The sequence below is a fragment of the Euprymna scolopes genome, chromosome 30, assembly GCF_053919585.1.
Source record: "Euprymna scolopes isolate OS-2025 chromosome 30, ASM5391958v1, whole genome shotgun sequence".
Classification (NCBI taxonomy): Eukaryota; Metazoa; Mollusca; class Cephalopoda; order Sepiida; family Sepiolidae; genus Euprymna; species Euprymna scolopes.
In genome coordinates this window covers 96397238-96420507 of record NC_136511.1, presented here as the reverse complement: position 1 = coordinate 96420507, position 23270 = coordinate 96397238, and the positions used below count along the sequence as shown (strand labels likewise).

At 30.5% G+C, this 23270-nt stretch overlaps 1 protein-coding gene and 1 non-coding gene across 6 annotated transcripts in view; one reads left to right on the top strand and one right to left on the bottom strand.

Moving 5' to 3' along the window:
• LOC145254896 (zinc finger MIZ domain-containing protein 1-like) overlaps positions 1-23270 on the bottom strand; it is a 1089917-nt gene that overhangs the window by 802552 nt on the left and 264095 nt on the right. The gene's annotated exons all lie outside the window — the stretch shown is intronic.
• On the top strand, positions 383-455 carry Trnah-aug (transfer RNA histidin (anticodon AUG)). Its single transcript has one exon. It is a non-coding gene; the product is annotated as a tRNA-His (tRNA).

The window sequence follows — 23270 nt, the reverse complement described above, 5'->3', positions numbered from 1 at the left end:
CAAGTTTAACAAAATATTCTTTTGTTACAACAGATGGTGCAGAGGTGCGCAACTCATAAAAGCCAATGTTTACAAACAAATCCATACTATTAATAAAATTCTAAATGCTTATTTATTTATGTGTGTGTGTGTATATACACCAATAAAACTTTCGAACGGATGCACCGAATTGAAAAAGTCTTTTTTCCCCTGAAAGGTGTGAGTCCCTAGATTGTCCTTATCTATATAGGGTTCATAATGAACAATGCCGAGTCACACAAAAAGCCCAAAATGAGGGTTTTTGGGCCGCTTCGTGCAATTGTCAAAAAAGTTACCTGTCCATGTCAACGGAATTTAGCACTGTCTGTATACAGTCGCGGTAACATCTTTCAGCATACAGACAGGACTTGTATCACAATGGATAATGCATCTGACTATGGATCAGAAGATTCCAGGTTCGAATCCTGGCAAGTTCATAATAATTTTAAACATCATTTTATTGAACGTTTACTCATTATCCTTACCCTTAGGGTATTTTTGTTTTTTCAGTGATTTTGTTTTGTGCATATGGGAATTTCCAATACTCTGCGTTCACAGGGTAAGCGTTGATGAGTAAGACGATGTTGAGTGTACTTGATGTTGAGTGTACTTGATTTTGTGTTTGACTCGGCGTTATGCATGCCGACGCGGCACAGCCGCTAGTTATGAATATAAGTATACACAAAACGTTTTAAATATATACAAGCACTTAAAGGGTTAGGTTTGTCAATTGGTCTGTCTGTCCGTTGGTCTGTCCGTTGGTCTGTCCTGCCAAAGTTCAAAATAACATTTTCTTTATTAAATGTGCAGAATAAATGAACATTTGTTTTATGCCTCCAAGAAAGTTTAAGTTCAAAATAGCCTTTGTGTCAGTCTGCCACAAATAATTTTGAAAATTAATTTTTCTATGTCTAGCACACTTATTTGGAATAGAATTTTTGTTTTTACCACTCTGAAGCTTGAAATAGTATCTTAATTTTCTACTTCAGCTTTAAATGCTATTTTTTGCAGATTCGTTATCTATGAAAGAAAGTTCAATTGAGAGAAGATGGGAACTGTACTGAAAGATAAGTGCTGAAAGTTGAATCAGAGCGACAGCTTTTGGAGAAAAAGAACAACAACCATGCATATTAATTGAACAATCTTACTTATGCAAATAACAAAGAATGATATACAAACAGCAAAAACGTATATGAAAAAAAGCTTATATGAAGGGTTAGAATTCTGTTAACAGTTGTGTATGCTTCGCTGCAACAGTTAATGCTGGCTCTTTCAGTTGTGTTTTGTAATTTTTCATGGGGATTGATAATTTGGAGTATTTTCTCTACTCAGTTGATATATTCATAACATTTGAGATGAAACTTATGATATATTTCAGGTGCATCTAGTTGAATTTGGGTATCTTTATGTAAACTTTAAAACCAAATGATATTTCGCACTTAACCTTGAGTCATGGTTGATGGAAAGAGAACAATTTACCTCCATCAATCATATAAAATATTTCATGGATTCATTTTTTCTTATTGACGAAGATATGCTTATTACAGTGTGCTAACTAGTCGCTTTTTCTTCCAGATCAATTCTGTAATTATAACATATAACAATGTGCAAAAAGTTCTAGAAAATGGCATGTACCAGTATGCTCGAGGACTATATTTTGCTAAAGGCGACAATATCACAGAAACGTGGACGGATCCACCGAATTGAAAAAGTCTTTTTTCCTCTGAAAGGTGTGAGTCCCTAGATTGTCCTTATCTATATAGGGTTCATAATGAACAAACTTTAGGAACAGCCGATTTGTATCCATCTACGTCTAGTGTTAGAAAACGCAAACATGCCACTAATTATTGCTTAGTCATCTTTTTCTGTTTCTAGGGTTTATTTATGTGCCTTGTTTAAAGATATAGTACAAAGTATAATGATGAAGTATGATGGGTCTACTATGATAATGCATTACTAGCGGAACCTGTGGAAATTCTACAGGGAACTCATTCATATGTAATATTGATGTTGGCATTCTGTAGATGTGCAGTGTAAATGGAGATGCTCTGATATTATTGTAGCTTTTTTGTTAAAACTGCAAAAGTATTTATCTAAACTAGCACAAACAACCAGCAAAACCCGGTAGTAAAGTACGCTTAAATTTGATATTTTAATTCTTGCAGATTTCGTTTTCTTTTTGTTTTATTATTATTATTATTATTATTATTATTATTATTATTATTATTATTATTATTGTTCTATCGGTTTTTATATATCATAAAGTTGCGATTTCAAAAATAAAAAAATATATATCCACCTGACTTGGGTGCATTAGTTTGAATTGAAACTGAAATAAAAACTTATATATATATATATATATATAAACTTGAGTTCCTTCATAATCGAAACCAAAACTTATGAAGAATTCTTGATAAAATTATTTATATAAAAAAAAATAGATGACTTAAGTGTCATCAGCTATAATCGAAACCGAACCAAAACTTATGAAGAATTCTTGGTGAAATTATTTATGACAAGAAATGGAAGTACATAATTAAACGACCCGGATGTAAGTGTGACACAAAATAACACACACGCTATCGTATTAATATATAGATACTGTTTTTATTTTAACATAAAAAAGAAAACTGTATAAAAGGCTGAAGTGTCATTTATTCAAGGAATATTTTTGATCAACAAGCACAACACATTAGGAACAACTGCTCTTCAGCCTCGTTTAGAAAAATTATGCATGATTTGAGAATTTAACTTCAGGTATATGAGCTTTTGGGTTTGTTTCTTAAAACAATTTGAAATCAACTCTATACTTGTTATATTGAGCTTATATATATATATTTCCCTCCTGCTACTTGTATTCATAATTATATGCAAAAACAACGAAACAGACTATTTTTTCATGTGTGTGTGTGAAGACTCAGTTCAAAATTATGACTAATCAAAGCATTTTTTGTGAAAAAGTGTGAATCTATCTCTAAGGATATTTAACAAAACAATCCATTTTCTCTGTCTGAATAAGATTTTTACAGCTTAATCCAAGACCTTTCTCGATGTCACCTTATATTGTCTTAATAGGGAGACTTGACGTTGCCCGAAAATGAATGAGGATAAACGAATGTTTCACCCTCTCATATATTATTGTCATCGAAATCTGTAAAATCGAGCATTTTTACAATCTTCCAAGCAGTGACTTAATTCATAATATATTGTAGTCTACATTGCCCGGTAGAGAGCCTACTGTTGATTTTATTAAATTAGTAATAATGACTTAAAATTAAAAATGCAAATATCAAGTGTTATGATTCAATTGTGCTCTAAACACAAACATCAATTTCGAATGTGTCTACTATTGATTTTATATGCTAGGTCTTTCTGCTTATGCGGTAATAAAACTTCTCAAATGCACTTATGATGTTAGGCTGTGTAATATGTTAACCTTAATCGAAATCGCCTGTTCCTTCTTTCACCGGATTATTACAATTATAAATTATAGATTATCAATACTGAAACAACTGTCAGACACATGAAGTACATTTGTGTGAAATCTATAATGAACTCTCTCTCTCTCTCTCTCACACACACACGCACACACACACATAAATAAATAGATTAAGTTAGATATGTGTATATGTTGTGTAAGTTACTCTGTAACTAATTAATTGACCATTATGAATTTTGGAACACAACTTCTAGAATAAAAGTGGAGAAGGTGAGCTATATTTATGCAAAGGGATATGGAAGAGACGTCATGAAAATTTAGATACTTTGATTTTGATGAAAGTTTAACTATAGACATTAATATTTAATTTTAATTTCATTTCATATACTTATTAAGACATCAATGAATAAATATTCCCAATATTTCAATTTCTTTGTAGTATTTTATGGAAACACAGCTCCTCATTTGAAAATTAAAATATTTCATTTGTGTATGCAATTTGATTTGTATATTCATGATCCAATCAAGCAAGATTCCATGAATTTCTTAAGACCCTTTAAACTTAAGCCAAAAATGGAAGCTTTTTTTTTTCTCAGATCAAAACAAATTAAGTGCTTTTGATCAAAATTGGAATGAGGATTCTAAACAAAAGTCGAATATTTTTATGTTAAATTTTGGTAAAATGGCATAAAAGTGGTGAAGAACTGTTCACTTTGATAAATTAATTTTTATTAACTAAAATGTCCTCGGAATTTATAGATCAAATAGATTTTAGCTATTCAAAAAAACTGAAATTTGAAATGATTTTTCTGTTTAAATCAAGTGATTTAATAGGAGTCGTCATTCCAATTTGTTTAGAAATGTTATGAATTCATGAAAACCTCGCATCCAAAGAGGATTAAACCCAACTAATTCTACAGACTAACCAATTTATGAAAAAGCCATTGCGAATCACTTTTTACAGCAGATACTATAGAAAATAGCTGCACAATTTGAGATGAATAAAAGTAATCGATAGAGATTGGTGATCAGGTAGATTGATTTTGTTTAAATCAATAATTTCATGTTAACTAAGAAAAAATCTCACAGATTAATTTCTTGTAAATATTTCAATCAGATACCCCCCACCAACTTCTCTTTTTACAATGATTTACAAATTCATTCTGAAAGTGATTAAAAAGGGGGATATTTTTTATTTGATTAAGCCTTTTTTTCTTTTTTTGCAAAAGATTTTGTTGGATTTAGTTTTCAAAATCTTTATTTACTTGCCTCCTTCTCAAAGGCAAAGTTAGACACAAAATCGGTTTTTAATGTGGAAAAAGAGTCCAGGTCCTAAAAAAAACTATTTAATGGGAACAAAAATATTGTCTCGGTCTAGAAGGATTTCTTTTCCTCTGACTGACCATAGAACATATATTACACTTCGATTCTAACCAGACAGACGTGGCTACTAAATTGCAGCATGAGAGGCGATATTAAAAATAAATATAGCATGTACATTGGCCGTAATAATCGACAGATATATATGTCAATGGACACAGAAAGAGATATTGACACATAAAGACTGATGGAACTATAGAATAAATATTAGTTGATGTAAATAATATAGATACGAATAGAGAGGGGTCGGAAGCAAGTGGAGTATTGAATATGCAGATACAAATAGATATATGATAAAAATAAAGAGATTTAGAAATAGGTAAACAAAACTGAGCATGTAAATATAATGAGCGAAGTCGGCAAGTCAATAGATACGTTTACGGTACGATTGCATTTTGTGAACCGGACGTTTGTAAACCGTCCACTCGGGTTGGCCTGGCACCTGACGTAAATCGCCGGAATATGTGGAGCAAGCGTCGCCGTGCAAATATTAAAAAATCAGAAATCGACAACAAACGCGATTACCCAATGAACAGCCACATAATTAGCAGACGACTTTGGATAAATTGGAAGAAAAAAAAAAAAGAAAAAAAAAACTTTTAGTTATTAAAGCAGCACACGCCAGTTAATTTAACTATGCTGGATAAGTTACTACAGAACACATTAATAGCATCTGAAATGAGGTGCAAGACATCCCCAACCCCAGCAAAAAAAAAAAAAAAAAGAAAAAAAAAGTGAGGTGAACTCGGAACTAACCTTAAACTAAACTGTAAATCCTAACCCTTGCCCCACAAAAAATAGTTTTATGCATGCGAGAAAAAAAAATGTTTCTAAATAAAAATAAAACAATATTTATTCATAAAACTTACGGCAGGTTGTTGTTATATTCTAATTATATTGCTTTTCCATTTGTATGTGTGTGTGAGTGTGTTTTTATTGTAATTTGTATCCGATGAAAGTGTCTATTTTCTGTTTTCTAGCGTTCTTAAGATTCGCTCGGCTACGCTCGACATAATTCGGCGGTTTACGGCAAGTATACCATCATCCGGTTCATAAAATGCAGTAGCACTATATATATATATATATATATATATATATATATATATATATATATATATATAGAGAGAGAGAGAGAGAGAGAGAGAGAGAGAGAGAGAGAGAGAGAGACACATACATAAAAATAAATTGATAGACACATATTTTGTTATTAACTTTTTGTATCAAACAAAACAAATAATTAGAATGAATGTTTTTCTATGTTATCATATATACATGTTTTATAAATCTTTGACTTTCTCGTTTAGAAAAATTATGCATGATTTGAGAGTTCATCTAAAGAATTTAACTTCAGGTATATGAGAGTTTTTTTCGTAAGAAATGTTGGTAAAGCCTACAAATATGTAAATAGATTGGGACAGAAATGGTAAATAAAGGAAAGGGGGTAAACGTTACTATTACGGACATAAACTATTTTAAAAGAAATACAGTTGGGAGTAAAAAAAAAAAAAAATAATAATTTGATTTATTTGTGACCTGGAGTGATTTTCTAAAATATTTAATGAAGCAAAAAAGGTGGGAAAAATACACAAGAAAGTAAATATTACCAAAGGCAAGCTAAATAACTCTTTTATCTACCTAAATAAAATTTTGTGATTTAAGTAATTTTTAATTATTATTTAATTAAAAACAAAGGTAGTGTAAAGCAAAATGTTTCATTCGAGTCAGTCGAACTTCGATAATCGCCCAAAAATCGCAAATTAAACAAAATACTGGTAGAACATTACATTTTCGCACAATTGCTGACATTTATTGTATGTTTTTCTATCTGTATTTTGTTTAATTTTCGATTTTTCTTTTTTCGATTATTTAGGCTCAACTAATAGAAGTTGCATAATTTTTGGTTATGGGTAAAGTAATAAAGAGGCAGACATTTTTTTTTTTTTTTATTGGCAGAGTGTAAGATGACTTGTTACTTTATTTACAATCAATAATTACAGAAAATAAATGTAAATATTACATTCTAAATAAATCCAAACACAACAAAAATAAGTAGTTTAAATGAAAATAGATTGTTTTGGAGAAAATTTCCTGACTGCTTTTCTCTGATAATTTATGTTGCCAATGGTAACGTTTACCGGAAAATCGACAAAAACTTCAACAAGAAGTTTTGAGGCGCGTTGAGATAAACCGATCATTCCTAAATACTGAATGGTTATTTATTTAATAAAGGTTCTTCCCGTTACTTACATTGTTTTAGGATTGTATCTAATTGATCCATTTCAGTAAACATTTACTTTTTGTTCGAGAGAGTGAAGGGAGAGAAAAAAAATCTCTTTCATAGAAGAGTTCACACTTTTAATCCCCAGTTCTTCACCCCAAAGTGTTTAACACGGGCACTTTCTCTCTCTCTACCATCACCCCTCGGCATTGCTACTTTAGCGTTAACACAAAAGGGAGGGGGGGGGCTCTTCGAAAGACAGCGTTCCTTTTCCTAGCCCACATGAATTCATTCCGTATCCACCGCTAATCTACAACCAATACCCACCCCACTCATTCCAATCCCTACCATCCTTGCCCACACTGACAAGAATGCGTGCGTGTGTGCGTCTTTATCTCCCAGGTTTACCTCACCTCCCTCCTTTTTATTTATTTATTTTTAAATAATTTATCGTGACTACACTCCCCTCGCCCCACTCACACCTCTGTAGATATACTCTCAAGTTGTTTTTTTTTGTTTTGTTTTGAGGTGGGTGGGGAGGGCAACTATTAATCTGCAAAAAAAGTAAAAATAAAAAAATAACGATCCTGTAAATGTTTTATAATATGAAATTTAAATTAAAAAAAAAATTATTGTGATTTTATTACACCTATGTTAATAGTGAAATTTATGAAACCCAGCTTTATAACGCATGCTTCTGCGTGGATACGCAAAATGCAGATCTCTCAGAATCGAACGGACAGCAGATCGAACAAGTAACGATTCTATATATCCTACAGGATAGAACTTTATCAAAAATGAATTATCATTAATAATCAATGTGTACAATGTGATTCCATAAAAATAACAGAAGAAATGCTTCGCCAGTGTTCGCACTCATCTATATTTTACAAAAATATCCATATAAAACCACGGAATTACGTTAGTAATTTAATTTTTCATTTTAGAAATTATTATTTCTGATAACGCGAAGAAAAAGAAACAATATTGACATTTTCTTCTAGAGTGAATGATGTTTTTGGGCTTTTTTTTTTTTTTCGAATTCTTTTCACACGGAAGGATAAGTTTGATGCGGTTGCTTCATTTGCTTTCTCGCTTCTACTCAAATGATTTCGTCCAAAAACCTATGATTTTACTCGCAAAATTTTGCGTGACAGGGTAAAAGTGCTTATATATATATATATATATATATATATATATATATATATATATATATATATATATATATATATATATATATATATATAGAGAGAGAGAGAGAGAGAGAGAGAGAGAGAGAATAAATGACAAAAAGTTGTATTCCAAAATTCATGATGTTGACCATCTTATAATTTATTCCTTTAATTCAGTTGACACACACACACACACACACACACACACACACACACACATATATATATATATATATATATATATATATATATATATATATATATATATATATATATATATATATATAGCGTGTCAGGAGGCGGTGAAAAAATCCAATAAAGTGCTCGATCGTAGATGTCAGAGGTGAAGATACAATATTTATTACGACACTAGATATACATATTTCAAGGTCGTACCGTACCATTGGTTTCATTACGCCGAATCAACCATAAGAGGTTGGAAAGAGTCAGCGTAAATTCATCAGCGACATTGAAAAACTGAAACAATATATATATATTACTGGCAGGGAAACCCGATGTTGCTCGGGATTTAATAAGGATGTTATGCTAGCAGTGTCAGAAAACGCCATTAAAAATGCACGATAAAAAATTGAATAATCCGACCTCCTATTTTCAAAGCTTATAACTACTTGAAAAATGTAATTAAAACTCTAATTTTTTTCAATTAACGGAGCAAAGACCAATTTTAAAAAAAAAATAACAGGTTTAATAGCAAATTATGCAATATTTGTTTAAAAAAAAAAAAAAAGATTTAAAGAAAATCAACGAATTTTAACTTACTTCAATAAAATATATGTATGTATAAATTCCAAACAATCACTTACTTATAAAAAATACTATTCAATGAGTATTTCCAATCTTCATTGTTAAGAATTTATCCATATTTATATTTTATATTCCATGTATTTTTTGAATAAAATACTTTTTTAAGCGAGTATTAAAAAATACCGCGACTTCAGCTCATCACAAATGGAAAAAAGGAGAGATAACCGTCTCCCTTTCTTAGAGTTATGAACCATGGTGGCCTGTAAGCGACAGAATTAATGTCTTTTTCTATTGCTGGCTGTAAACAAAAGTTAGTAAATATGGGCCACCGTAGGTGAAAATAGTCCCATTTCACTTATCAGTTTTTGCCGAAAAAAAAACAACAAAAAAAAAAACAGACGAGCGATTTTTGATTTTTTTTATTCTCTTAAATAAATACATGAGTCTTTGATTTAATATATTTTATTTCTTCTTTATGGAATGAATTTTTTTTTTAAATATCTAAGAAAAAAAACATTGAATGAAATAGAAAAAATTGTCGTAATTCTATGAAATTTTCTGAACAATATTACAAGATTATAAGGTTTCACTTAAAAAAACAAAAAAACAAATTCAACGTGGTTTTAAAATAAAAAGGTTTTAAACTTTGGACTTTACAGGTAAATTTGCAAATAACTGTTCTTTTTTTTGTTTTGTTTTAAATTAGCTTATTTTATTTATTGATCTTTTATCTTCAAGAGGAAGTTTCACATGCCTCCCCATAGTAGCATAGTCCACAATAAATTGTAGTCTACACTGTAGAGAATTGATTCTATAATTTTTTATATAACGGCTTGAATTAAATTTTTAAATGCAAAGATCAAGTATCATGGTTCAGTTGTGCTCTAAACAGAAACATTCATTTCGAACGCACCTCTGTCTTATCAAAGGATATACTGTTGATTTTATACGTCTGGCCATTCTGCTTGTACAGTTATAAAACTTCTCAAATGCACTTGTGATGTAAGGCTGTATAAGAGTGTTAAATTTTGTCAAAATCAGATTGTTTTTTTTTTGACTGAATTTTTTCGATTTTCGATACTTATCAAAAGTATTCTGATACAAAGCCTATCTAAAAACACTCTCAGACACATAAAGCATATTTGTGTGAAAGTTTTTTTTTAAAAATCGACCGAGTGTTTCGGAGTCTATAGGGAACGAAGTTACACACACACACACGCACACTGCCTTATATATATGTACACACTAGCAGGTGTTGCCCGATGATTAAATATGATATTTTAACTAATGCAGATTTCGTATTTATTATTATAGAGCTAATTCATTAATAATCATTATCCAATATATTTTAATTATTTCAAAAGTCATAACCAGTCATAGTCTTTACTTATTTCTTTAGTGTCATTACCGTCTGATCCACTGACAGATGGATACAAAGGGTTAAAAATTATGCGATTTTGAACTATAAATGTTTAATTTTGCGCATGCACAAAAGTAAGAGCAAGGGTAATGTTTTATTCAACTTACCCTGCCAAGGCCAACTGTTTTTTTCAATTTTGACTCCTTAGCCGCAATTTTTGTTGGCTAAAAAACAAATCGGAGGTGTGCTATAAGTCCAAATACTCTATACAGGGCTCTACATTGCGAGTGAAACAGTCGCATTTGCGAGTGACTTTTCAAAGTGGCGACTAGAAATAATGAGACGCTTATCTTTTGGTGATTGTGTTTCTTTCACTGACAATCTTCTAAAGCTCACTACTGTATCAACATAAAAATTGTTGCATATTTAGAATTACACTTATTTAAAAATTTAAAAAGAAACACAGAAAAATTTTTATAATGTATATACTCGTCACAGAACGAAAATGTCATATTCTAAAAATCACGTAGGTTTGGCTAGTAACTTTTCTATTTGGCTAGTAAACGAAAATATTTAGTTGTCAAAGGTCAACTAAAGATGAATTTGTCCATAGAGCCCTGCTATATATTAAATTTCAATTCTGCAGACTAAATATTCAGAGAGGAGTTTGCTAGAGACTTTTCGCACACACACATCGACAAGGTCATTTTCATATATATACTAGCAGGCCGTCCGATATTACCTGGTCAAAATATATGCTTAAATATACGTTTTAATTTATGCAGATTTTGTATTTATAGCAAATTCTCTATTGATTATCATATTGTACCCAATATATATAGTAATGATTTCAAAAGTTTAAAAAAAATCATTTCTGTGCTATCATCTGAAATCGAAACGAAAACATTCAGCACACAAGCCATAGTCGTTATTTAGTGCCTCAGCCTTTGTCAATACCGTTTGAGCTATTGTTAAATAGATAAAAATTAAGATATAAGGTACATATACGCACACTCAGAAGATAGTCGGTTTACCTCTGGTAAGGTTAACTGTGTCTTTTTTTTTTCAATTTTGACCCCTTAGCAGCTATTTTTACCGGCTAAAAAACAAATCAAAAGTGTGCTACAGGTTCAAATACCCTTTATATATATAAAATTTCAACTCTGTAGACCAAATATACAGCGAGAAGGTTGTTAGAAACTTTTCCTACACACACACACACTGACACGGTCACTTCAGAAAGAAACAACCTCAAAATTAGAGTGAAATATAACCTAAACCTGTGGATTAACACTTTGGACTCGATCAGATGGTTCACCAATATTACGGATAAGAAAAAATGTGCCTTCATACAATTTGACATTATAGATTATTACCTATCAATCACTAAGGAAATTTTCAAAAAAGCAATTGGGTTTGCCAAAAGCAAATATCCCTGAAGGTGATATCGATATGATAATAAAGTGTCGCACAATCGGACATATCAGTAACAATGTACACTGAACAAAAATATTCATAATGGCTCCTTTGATTTAACTGACGATCTTCTTGCACTTAAGCTACAGACCTAGTTGGATTATATTACACAATATTACTTGAAATAGCAAAATAAAAAGTGAAGATATAGGTTTATACAGAAACGACAACCTGATGATAATTAATGACGAAACAAGTGTAAAATGTGATGGAATTAGAAGAAAAATACACAAGGATATGAAAAATATAGGCCTAAAGGTCGAAATAAAGCAAGTCAACATACTAAACGTCACCTTTGATTTAGAAACCGACACTTACAAACCGTACATTAAGGAAAACACTAACCTCACATATATATCCACCTACTAACCATCTAATATTAGGCAGATACTGAATGTACAATAAATAATAACTCCTCCAATGAAGAAACATTCAATAAATACAAAAATGTCGAAAATGTCTAAAAAAAAAAAAAAAAAATAAATAAATAAAATAACGGATACAAAACGCAAACATTAAATACAATAAAAGCAATATAAATACAAATGGATATAGAAATGAAGTTAGAAAAATAATCTTCAACCTAATGCTAAAAACAAAACTTGGAAACAAGTTTTTAGATCTTATAAATAAACACATCCCACCAGGCAGTATATTGCATAAAATATTTAACAAAAACACGTTAAAACTGAGCTACAGTTATACTGAAAACCGAGAAAGAAACATAAAAAACACAATAATAAAATATTAAGGAGAAATAACCCAACTACTGACACTTATAATAATAGTAACAACAATAATTGTAATTTTCTAAAACTGTCTGAATGCCTACTAAATAATAATTACCTCACATCTTGTGTGATATACCAAGCTAAAATATACATGAGGAGAACCTGAAAATAAAAAAAGTCTATATAAGAAGTACCTCAATGGCTTCTAAAAGCAGATTCTATGGTCAATGAATAATATAGCATATAGTATGGACACCTCACTCTCGTTGCATTACTGGAATTTAATCGAAATGAACAAAACACCTATAGTTGAATGGAAGATATAAAGGTGAAAGCCCGTAGTTCATTAAATTCAACCTGTTTTTTATATTTAACAAAGAAACTTGAAATTATTAGATTTAAGGATCGTGAAAAATTATTAAATGTTAAAGTTGAATCGGCTATCCGCTGAAAACATTTTAGAGGATATGCATTAAATAAGCTGTAAAAAAAAATATTCCCTTCATTTGAACGATATTACAATCCCAGCAACCTCTTTCCCCATACCCCATAAAGATACCTCAATTGACAAATTTATTAATTAACCAATTAACAAGTTGAAAGGGTACGAAGTGGTTCCAGAACATCTTTAATTAATAATTATACTAACCTAGAAACGTTGCAGAATAGACTAACATAAACAATTGACAATTGACACCAACCATATTGCCTGCAACACTAAAAACGAGTTGATTGCCAACATCAAACTGGTGTTCAAGCAACTCTCAAAGAGTATGATCTACTTGGAGGCCGTTGTGGAGGCTCAAGTCAGTTTTATTGAATGAGCTGTAATTAGACAAACATTTTCAGAATTTATCAATTATTCTCCACGTTTTTTTACCTTTCCTTTTCCAAAAGCATTGAATTTATCCTGAACATCTCTCTCTCTCTCTCTCTCTCTCTCTCTCTCTCTCTATATATATATATATATATATATATATATATATATATATATATATATATATATATATATCATCATCATCATGTGCTGTCCTTCGTGTCCGAAGATGACTTCCTGTGAACCATCATTCTCCACTTGTCACGGTCGTGACTGAGGGTCTGCCAGCTTCCAGTAGGGATCAACCTGTCCTTTATATATATATATATATATATATATATATATATATATATATATATATATATATCCCTTCAATTTTCAATTTACTAAAATTCATCCTTTAGTAACACTAAATAAAAAGAAATAAAACTGATTAAGCGATTAATATAGCCAAGACCCGGATTTGGACGAACCAAGAATTGAGTTTATTTACATAGAAAATCTCCTTATGTATCCTTTGGGAGCTTTTAAACTATCTATTTCTGACTATTTGACTGATATTGTTTCTTTTTAGACTAAATAAAAAAAAATAAAACCAATTAAGCAAATAATATAACTGAGACCGGATTTTGGCAAAACTTACACAATGACCTATATTGCTTTACTTTAACATTTAATCATAACCAGAAATTGACAGTTCATATACTTCAATATCTACTTATGTATAACTGTCTATTCCTAACTATTTACAAAGTATGTGTGTGTGTGTGTGTTTGGTAATGTGCATGTGTGTGTGCATGTGTTTGGTCGCGTGTGTTGATGTGTGTGTGCATGTGCATGTGTTTGTGCAAGTGTGTGTGTGTGCATGTGTGTGTGTGTGTGTGTGTGTATGTGCGTGTGCATGTCTGTGTGTTTGTCTGTACAATACAAATCAATCTAATACTTGTGTCAACCAGACTCAGCCACAGCAACGCATGGCCGGGCGGGTGCAGCTAGTTATATAATAAATACTCATGTATTTATCATGTATCATGAAAAAAAGCCTAAATAAAAAGACTAGACATGATCTTAAAAAGTGAAACTGCTAACATTAGCGTTGTTATATTATTGGCAATTTAGCAACCTTAATGTTCAATAAAATTGACTATTAACAACCTTGTTAAATACATGCCACCTTCTATATCTTTTGTTAAATTTTTAAAAATTATTTTCCATATTACCACTCGGACTTAGGGTGGTAATACGTAGGAAGGAGGCATGTTTTTTTCTGACTTTTAACAATGACATATCTATAATATAAAGCTGAATGTATGTGTGTGTGTGTGTGTGTGTGTCGGCTCCTATATGGTTGACTATTTTAAAAACTGATTACATATAATGATAGAAGATGTATCGAGGATCAGGAATGGGTATGTTTGATCTGGCAGAACAGTATTTCATAAAAATTGTGGGGTCTGCATTTGCGCCTGGACCCCAAAGTATGGAAATAAAAAATGAAAAAAAAATGTTTACAAGGGTTTTTGATATAGATGTACATAAGAATACTTTGATAAGTATGTTTCAACTTAAATAAGGATGGTATAATAAAATTGTGGGGTCTGCGTTCGCACCTGTACTCCATGGAAATATGGCACAAACTTTAACAAAGACTTTTCATATCTATTTGCGTAAGTATACTTTGATAATTATGTTTCAGTTTGAAGAAATATGGTATAATAAAATTATTGGATTTTGGTTCGCACCTGACCTCCATAGAATGTAAATATGTCACAAAGTTTAACAAGGATTTTTAAAAGGGGTGAGGGTCCACAATAACACCTTAACTTTAATCCTAATTCACGTTAGCTTTTATTTATTTTGAGTTGAATCATATTGTGTCGAATAAATTAACCTCATAAATTCACGTTCTTATTAAAGTGAAAGCAAAAAAAAAAGGCAGAACTTTAGACAATTCTCGACACAAATTTTGCATAACTATGTTTTTTTTCCTTCTCCAATTGCACGTGGCACTCTTTCGAAAATAAATAAATAGATAAATAATATAAAATAAGAACATTACTTGCTATCGTGTCAAAAGAAGGAAAAAATCCTCCTGACATGATTACGTGTCTTTTTAAAAACATTTACATAACCTTTTGTTTTTATTTATATATCTGTTTAAGCTTTTCTTTGTCAGTGTACTAGAAGGAATTCAGTTGATTACAGCCCTTTCTGCATGTTCTTTACATTACAATAGTACAACCCTGAATCCGACGACGCAATACTACACTGTTCAATACTGTAAAATTGAAACAAAGCTGTTCTGCTTGAAAAGGGCCCCATTTTCTTTTTATTCATATTTATATTGATTCTTTGCTTAAAAAAACTAAAGTAATTACGTGTTTACTTTTTTAATATCCCATTTTGCTGTTTCAGATTATTTTACTAAAGTAAGTAAAGCTTCATTATTTTTCAAAACTGTTTTTGTTTCTTTGTTTTTCGATATTTCCTCGATATTATTTAGTAAGAGTGTTTAGCAGAAAAGCCAACAAACGTCTACTCGAAAAAATAAATATACAAGAAATAAATGTTACCATAGCCAATAAAAGTTCAGTTCATGTTTTTTTTTTTTTTTTTGAAATAATTTTCAATGGTCTTTACTTGAAATAATTTCAGCGAACCGAAATTAAAACGAAATTTGAGGCGATAACTACTTAAATGAAAATGCCATAATCAAATATTCCTCAAGCACAAAATAACGGAAAACATTAAAATATGTTTATAAATATTCCTTACGTTGACGGAACTCTCTTAAATTGTTAACACAGAATGCTCAAGTGCCCCTCCTTCAAATTGAAAACGGGCTCTTCATTTCAAAGTCGCTGACATTTTGATTTTTTTTAAACCGGTTCATGAATTAAAAAAAAAAAATTTTTTTTTACAAACTATTCAAAAATACAAACCAATGAACTTTTCTACCATAAAAGTAACTTTTATTGACTATGGTAACATTTATTTCTTGTATATTTATATTATTATATATATAACATTTTCTCTTTGTAAGAAAACAATTTTGTTGGTCACTCTTAGCTACGAATGGAAACAAAGTTGATATAAAAAAATATATTTTCACGAAAATTATCTTTACTTTCATCATATTTTGCTTAGGGTAAAATTTTTGAGTATCAAAACCTATCTCTTTACAATGCCCTCCTTTTCATAACCTATCATACTTTCATCAATCATAGTCCATTTTATGTAGGCTGTTTTTGAACCCAGTCAACGACGGGTACTTCTGCTAGTTTTATACTAAAGTTGTTTGATCAAGAACATCAACATGGCCACGATTTGCTTATATATCATTAAACAAACTTGCTTACATATCATTAAAACGTTGTCTGGTCTGAAAGATGTGATAATTTTAAGCTAAATTTATATGCGATGAAATGCAGTTAAATGCAATATTTTTAGTATCTTGTTCATAAAATATTTAGCTGAAAGTATAAAATAATTAACAAACCTCCCTCTCCTAATGTTCACAGCGGGTTTTTAATAAATAAAAATATAACAAAATTTAAATATATTGAACATCATGGTAATAACGAATAAAATAAATTGTTTTTATTCGAATGCTGTCTGATTCTCATGTGTTTAAACTAGTGTAATTAAAAACAAAAAAGTGTACAAAAATGACGAAAAACAGTTTTCCAATAAACACCGCTCGTCGGTTTCTGATTTTAAGCCGGAAGTGTCATCAAGTGAACTGTTCCTTTTTAACTTATAATTGTTTTCCAGTGTGTTAGATGTAATCACCTAAAATTGAAAATCTCAGAGGCAGGGGCTTTAGCCGAATTTTCTTTTTAATTTGACAAACTTCTCATGTTTTTTTGTTTGTTTGTTTTTAATCGAAAATTTTAATAAACTCATTGTGAGATATTTATCTATATTTTCCTTTTGCCATTTCCCCTATTTATTCACTTGTGCCATTTTTACCGTTGCCATTTTTACCTAAATTCGGTAAAAGTAGTAGTGGTAAAAATGACACGAATAAATGAATAGAGAAACTGGCAATTCAACAACAGAAAATTATGATAATTTGAGAAGAGTGGATCTAAGCTCACATCCCTCTAGTTTAAAATAGGGCTAAGTTAGGTGTGTCAGAAATTTCGTGAAAAATATTGAATAATTCCACCCTGTCTTTCCAAGCTTATAACTCCTCGAAAAATGTAATTGAAGCCCTAATTTTTTTTTCAATTAAAGGAAGAAGGACCAAGGGTTCATTAAAAAAAAAAAAAAAAAAAGAACGTGTTTTAAAAAAAAAAAGGTTTTAAACTTCGGACTTTACAAGTAAATTTCTAAAAAACACTACTTCTTTTTGTTTTAAATTTGAATACATTATTTATTGATCTTTTATCTTCAATTTGTGATATATAAAACTTTGGTGAGTAAATTAATTATTTAATTTTTAATAGACATTTCAAAATGGGAGGTGTGAATTAATTCGACCCCATGTCTTTCAGAGTTTGTAACTACTCAAAAAATGTAATTCAAGCGCTAATTTTTTTTTCAATTAAAGAGCAAGGGCCAAGGTTTCATTAAAAAAAAAACAAAAGAAAAAACAAACAACGTGGTTTAAAAAGAAAAAGGTTTTAAACTTCGGACTTTACAGGTAAATTTCTAAAAAACACTACTTTTTTTGTTTTACATTTTTTATTATTTATTGATCATTTATCTTCAATTTGTGATATATAAAACTTTGGTGAGTAAATTAATTATTTACTTTTTAATAGACATTTCAAAATGGGGGCGTGAATTAAAAAAACGTTTGTCTAAAATATTATATTCGGTTTATTGGAAAGAGCATAAAATTTTACATTGACCCTGAAAATATCGTAAAAATAGAATCAATAGAAAAATTTTGATAGATTTTTAAAGTTTAAAAATTGAAAAATACTGAGCTCGTAAAATTTAATTAATTTCATTACTGTTTTTTAAAAAATAACAAAAAAATATTTCTATTACTTAATAGTTTATTTTGGAAGTATAATCCATAAAGAAAATCAACAACCCACTTTAAAAAGAGAAATTACGAATTTTTTAAATATTTTATTCGCAGTTTCGTGTTAAGGGTGTCAAAAATTCCTACAAAAATTCTGATACACCTAGAGCTAAGTCCCCCTACCATCAATATTTTAAAACAAATAATTTTAAATATGTATTTACTCTAGTGGAGGCGGGGGCAGGGGCTAGACTCCTTCTCTTGTTTTAAATAGGGGCTCCTAATATGAATTTTCTTTTTATTTTCAATGTCGATTTTGAACGTTTTATTGCAAGGGAGGAGGGCTAGGTTCTTACTCCTAATTAATGTAAAAGCACAAATCGTAGCATGTTTAAGTGAATTCGATGACTATAATTAATTTTTCGAAGTGATTGCTGACATTAGGATTAGATTAGTCTTATTCAATAGATGTTAAGATTGACGGCCTAAAGAGTTTATTCAAAAATTTGAATAAAATATTAGGTTGACAAGAAAGTTCTTATAGAATGTTTAATTTTGATTTCAAATGATGTATTTTCAAAAAGTTTTCGTTAGAATACCTTTTATTTATATATCATTTAAAAAGGAATTTTTCACTCTATCTAATTAATCACAATTGTTTTAAAACAATAATGTCTTCTTTTCAGAACGTGGAATACAAGATGGAAAAAAAAAGCAAATTCGCACAATTTTCTTATTTCAATTCAAGCTAGGCCAAAAAGCTGCTGAAACAACTTACGATATCAATGAAGCGTTTGGCACAGGAATCACTACTAAATGCACAGCACAACAGTGGTTTAAGAAATTTCATGGCGGCAACAAGAGTAGTCATCGGATGTTGACAATGATCAATTAAGAGGCTTAGTTAAAGCCAATCCACGCACGACTCTTCAAGAACTTGCTTCTGCATTAGACATAACGTATACGACAGGAGAGCGTATATCACAGGAGAGAGATTGGAAAGACAAAAAAAAAAAAAAAATTGATAAATGGGTGTCTCACGAATTGAACAACAACCAAAAGAAACGCTGTTATTAAGTGTCATTTTCCTTTCTTTTTATGCAACAAGAACGACCCGTTTCTCGACTGGGCTGTGACTTGCAAGGAAAAGTGGGTTGTTTATGACAACCGGCGACGCTCAGCTCAATGATTAGATGCTGACAAAGCTCCACGATACTTTCCGAAGCCAGAGTTGCACCAAAGGAAGGTCATGTTGACTGTTTGGTGGTCTGCGACCGGTCTCATCCATTACAGTTATTTGAATGCAGGTGAAACTATTACGGTAAAACCGTACTGTCAACAAAAGGATGAAATTCATCAGAAACTGCGATAACAACACACAGCTATGATAACGATATAACAATTAGTCAACAGAGAAAGCCCAATCCTCCTCCACAACAATGCCCGACTGCACATTACCAAACCGACTCTTCAGAAGTTGAACAAATTGGGCTATGAATCTCTGCCTCATCCGCCATACTCTCCAGACCTCTCATCTACCGACTATCACTTTTTCAAGCATCGCGACAACTTTCAGCATGAGAAATGCTTCAAAAGCTAAAGCGATACCATTGTTGCCAGAACACAAGTGTATTTATGTTACTCGCATAAAAACACTTGTTTTGAGTTGGCAAAAGTTTATTGATTCTGATGCTGCTTATTTTGATCATTTTTTTGTTTGAGTCGAGATATGTTCATTTAAATTTAAAAGTTAAAAACCGCAAGGACTTTCTTGTCAATGTTGGAGCAATTAATTGGAATCGTGAATCAGAAAAATAGGACCTTTTGAGGGTATTGTAATCGGTACCAGAAAAAAAATTGGATTAATTTCCGATTCCAAAAACGATTCTTTTAAATTTTTTTGAGAAAAAAAGTGTGTTTATTTATTAGATGATTGTTCATTTTTCGGCATTAAATTTAGCAATGAAACAAATTTATCCAGAAGTTTCGAAAGGTTATTGCTAAGAAAAGCAAGGAAAAAACATTTTTTTTAAGTTATCATTATTATCGACTACTGCTTTTTTTGTTTTTTAAGTTAAACCTGAAACTGTCGAAGTTGCTTTAATGACCAAGACAATTATTTTTTCCAATAGAGTGTGGCAAATAATTTTCTCAGGCTTTAAGGATTTAATTAGACATACATAAATCGCGTTTAATTTTTAGTCGTGCATAATTAGTAAAATCAATGACTAATCTAAATAATCTGGTTTATTTTTTTACAAAGATTTTTAATGAAAAAAAAAAAGTAATGGCACACAGAGTTGAAAAAAAATTGGAAAAAAATAATTGCCTCAGTCTTTAAGGATTTCATTATATAAATACGTATGTATCTACTTACTTTCTACCTATTAGATATAATATAGAGAATATTTGAAAAAAAAAAATTATTTTCTGTAAATATTTTTTATATTAATCTAAAAAGATATTTGCCAAAAATAACCTCTCTTGAGAATAAAATTCATTTTATTGTTTATTCTTAGAATACCATAACAGATTTTTACAATATTTTGTGCAGACAAACCCAGTAGTTCGTCCCTGTCGAAGTTGCTTTAATAGCAACTCAGCAGCAGGAGAAAATAGGCGTACATAATTTAGTCGTACATTTTTAGTAAAGATCCTTGTGAACGACTAAATTTCGGCACGACTAAAATGTCTGATCGGCTCCTGCTGATTCAAGCAACTTTACACGTTGTTTCTATATGACAAACAGCAGGAGCAGTCAGTTGCACATTGATCGAGCATAATTTTACATTTTAGTAAAATCCTTCATTTGCAACATAAGAATAAGGTACGCGAGGCAATGGTTAGGAATCTGATTTATACATTTAGTATTGACTCTCAAAGTTTAATTTAATTATTTCATGGGTAAAGTATGGTAACTTAAATTAATATTCTAGAGTTCACTTACCATATTCCCTCAGCAAACATTTTGATTTTCTTTTCACTCATTTTGGTAAAGACGCCTCTCAGAGACTTCACATTGGAGTATTAAAAGATTGAAAACGGACGATTGGCACCAGTCTAACTCTGTCGTTATCTGATAATCTCGGAAATAATTAATGTTTTATTGTTTGTTTTTTATTATTTGTTTTTTTAGGTTTTTTTTTTTTTACTTTTTTTTTTTTAGTGTTTTGGCTCATGTATAAAACATACAATGAGTTTATCAAAATCTTAGATACAATGCATAAACAGAAAACTTTTAGAAGTTTGTCACATAAAAAAAAGTATATCTAGATGTATAAGCCCCCCCCCATTAGATTCTACTTTATAGGCGATTATAATTGTGTGAACACACTAAATAAGTACTGTTAAGTTTAGAGTGGAGGTTATTTGAACATATAAATTTTATTGTCTAACCTTAATTAAAACCTACATCACTTCCGGTTTGGCGGTGGTCGTAATAGCAAAGGCGTCAGGGTTTTTCCCGTTCTTTAGCTTCTTTGCGGTACGGGTTCAAGCCTGCCTTCCTACTACCACTTTATTTACTTTTTTTTTATCAACATAAACTTCCCGGGCAACGCTGGGTTGAAATGCTAGTTAGTTAATAAAACAAAAATGTATTTTTTTCTTTGGAAGATAAATTCTGTGCGATTTTTTTTTTGGGGGGGGGTCTCATTTTTAAGCAATTACACATAGTTTTACAAACTTGCCAGTCAAACTTGGGTTAGTAGTAACAAATTAAGTGAAAATATATTTTTTTTAATAGTTTATATTGAAGACATTGTTTACTTTATTTTATGTTTTAATAGTCGAATAAAAATAGAAATATTGCAATATTTTTTATCGATATTGGGGGCGGGGGGGGTTATGATCCCTGAAAGTTGGGAAATTCTATTTATAAGCACTGCCGATAGGAACTGACGAATCAAATTAATTCACGTCCTGTTATCAACCAATCAGAAACCAGAATTTCTCTATAAAAATATTCCAGCACACATTTTTTTTGTGTGTCAACACAAGAAAGATCTTTTGTTCTTGCCTTCAAAATTTTAAAGTCCAAAAGTTGTACAGACAACCAGCCACCGAAAACTCTTCATCTCTAGGACTTGTACAAAATAGCTACACATCAACTCTTCTGAAATTAAACATGACTTTCAATTCAAGAATTTAAATATATTAAACATCATAGTAATAATGTATCCAATTGTTTTATATTCAGCTGAAAGACTGATTCTCACGTGAAATTAAAAAAAAAAATTTATAACAATTATAAGAGTACGAAAATGACGAGGAAAAGTTTTCCGATAAATACCGCTTAATGTGGGTTTCTAATTTCAATACCGGAAGCCGTCATCCAGTAGACTGTTCCTCTTTGACCGATCATTGATTTTCTCAAGTTTTTCAGTGTTCAGACGTAATCGCCAAAAAAGTAAAATCTCAGAATAAGGGGGAATGGGGAGCTGAATATTCTTTTTAATATAACAAATTCTCATCAAAGATTTTAATAAACTCATTTATATATAAACTTTTTATTTTATTAATAAACTTATTCATCTATAGTTTTTCCTTTTGTCATTTCCACCCTATTTTTCCCCTATTTTTGTCATTTTACCATTGCCATTTTTACAGTTGCCATTTATTCAGTTGCCATTTTTACCTAATTTTGCTAACCCTTGATCGAAGTCTGTTGCCACTAATTAAAAACCTGATTTTATTTACTAATAAACATTTGGGTGCAAGTACACTATAATAGCGAAATTTAAAAACTGCAAAATTCGATTAAAAAAAAAACCCCAAAAAACAATGGTATCTACTAACATTTTTGTGTCAATTTCAAATATTAAAAGCAATGATATCTACGTAATTAGCATATCAGAAGTACTTAAATATTACCGTATTATTTTAAAAACATGAGTTTTTGATCTTTTTCGCAAAAA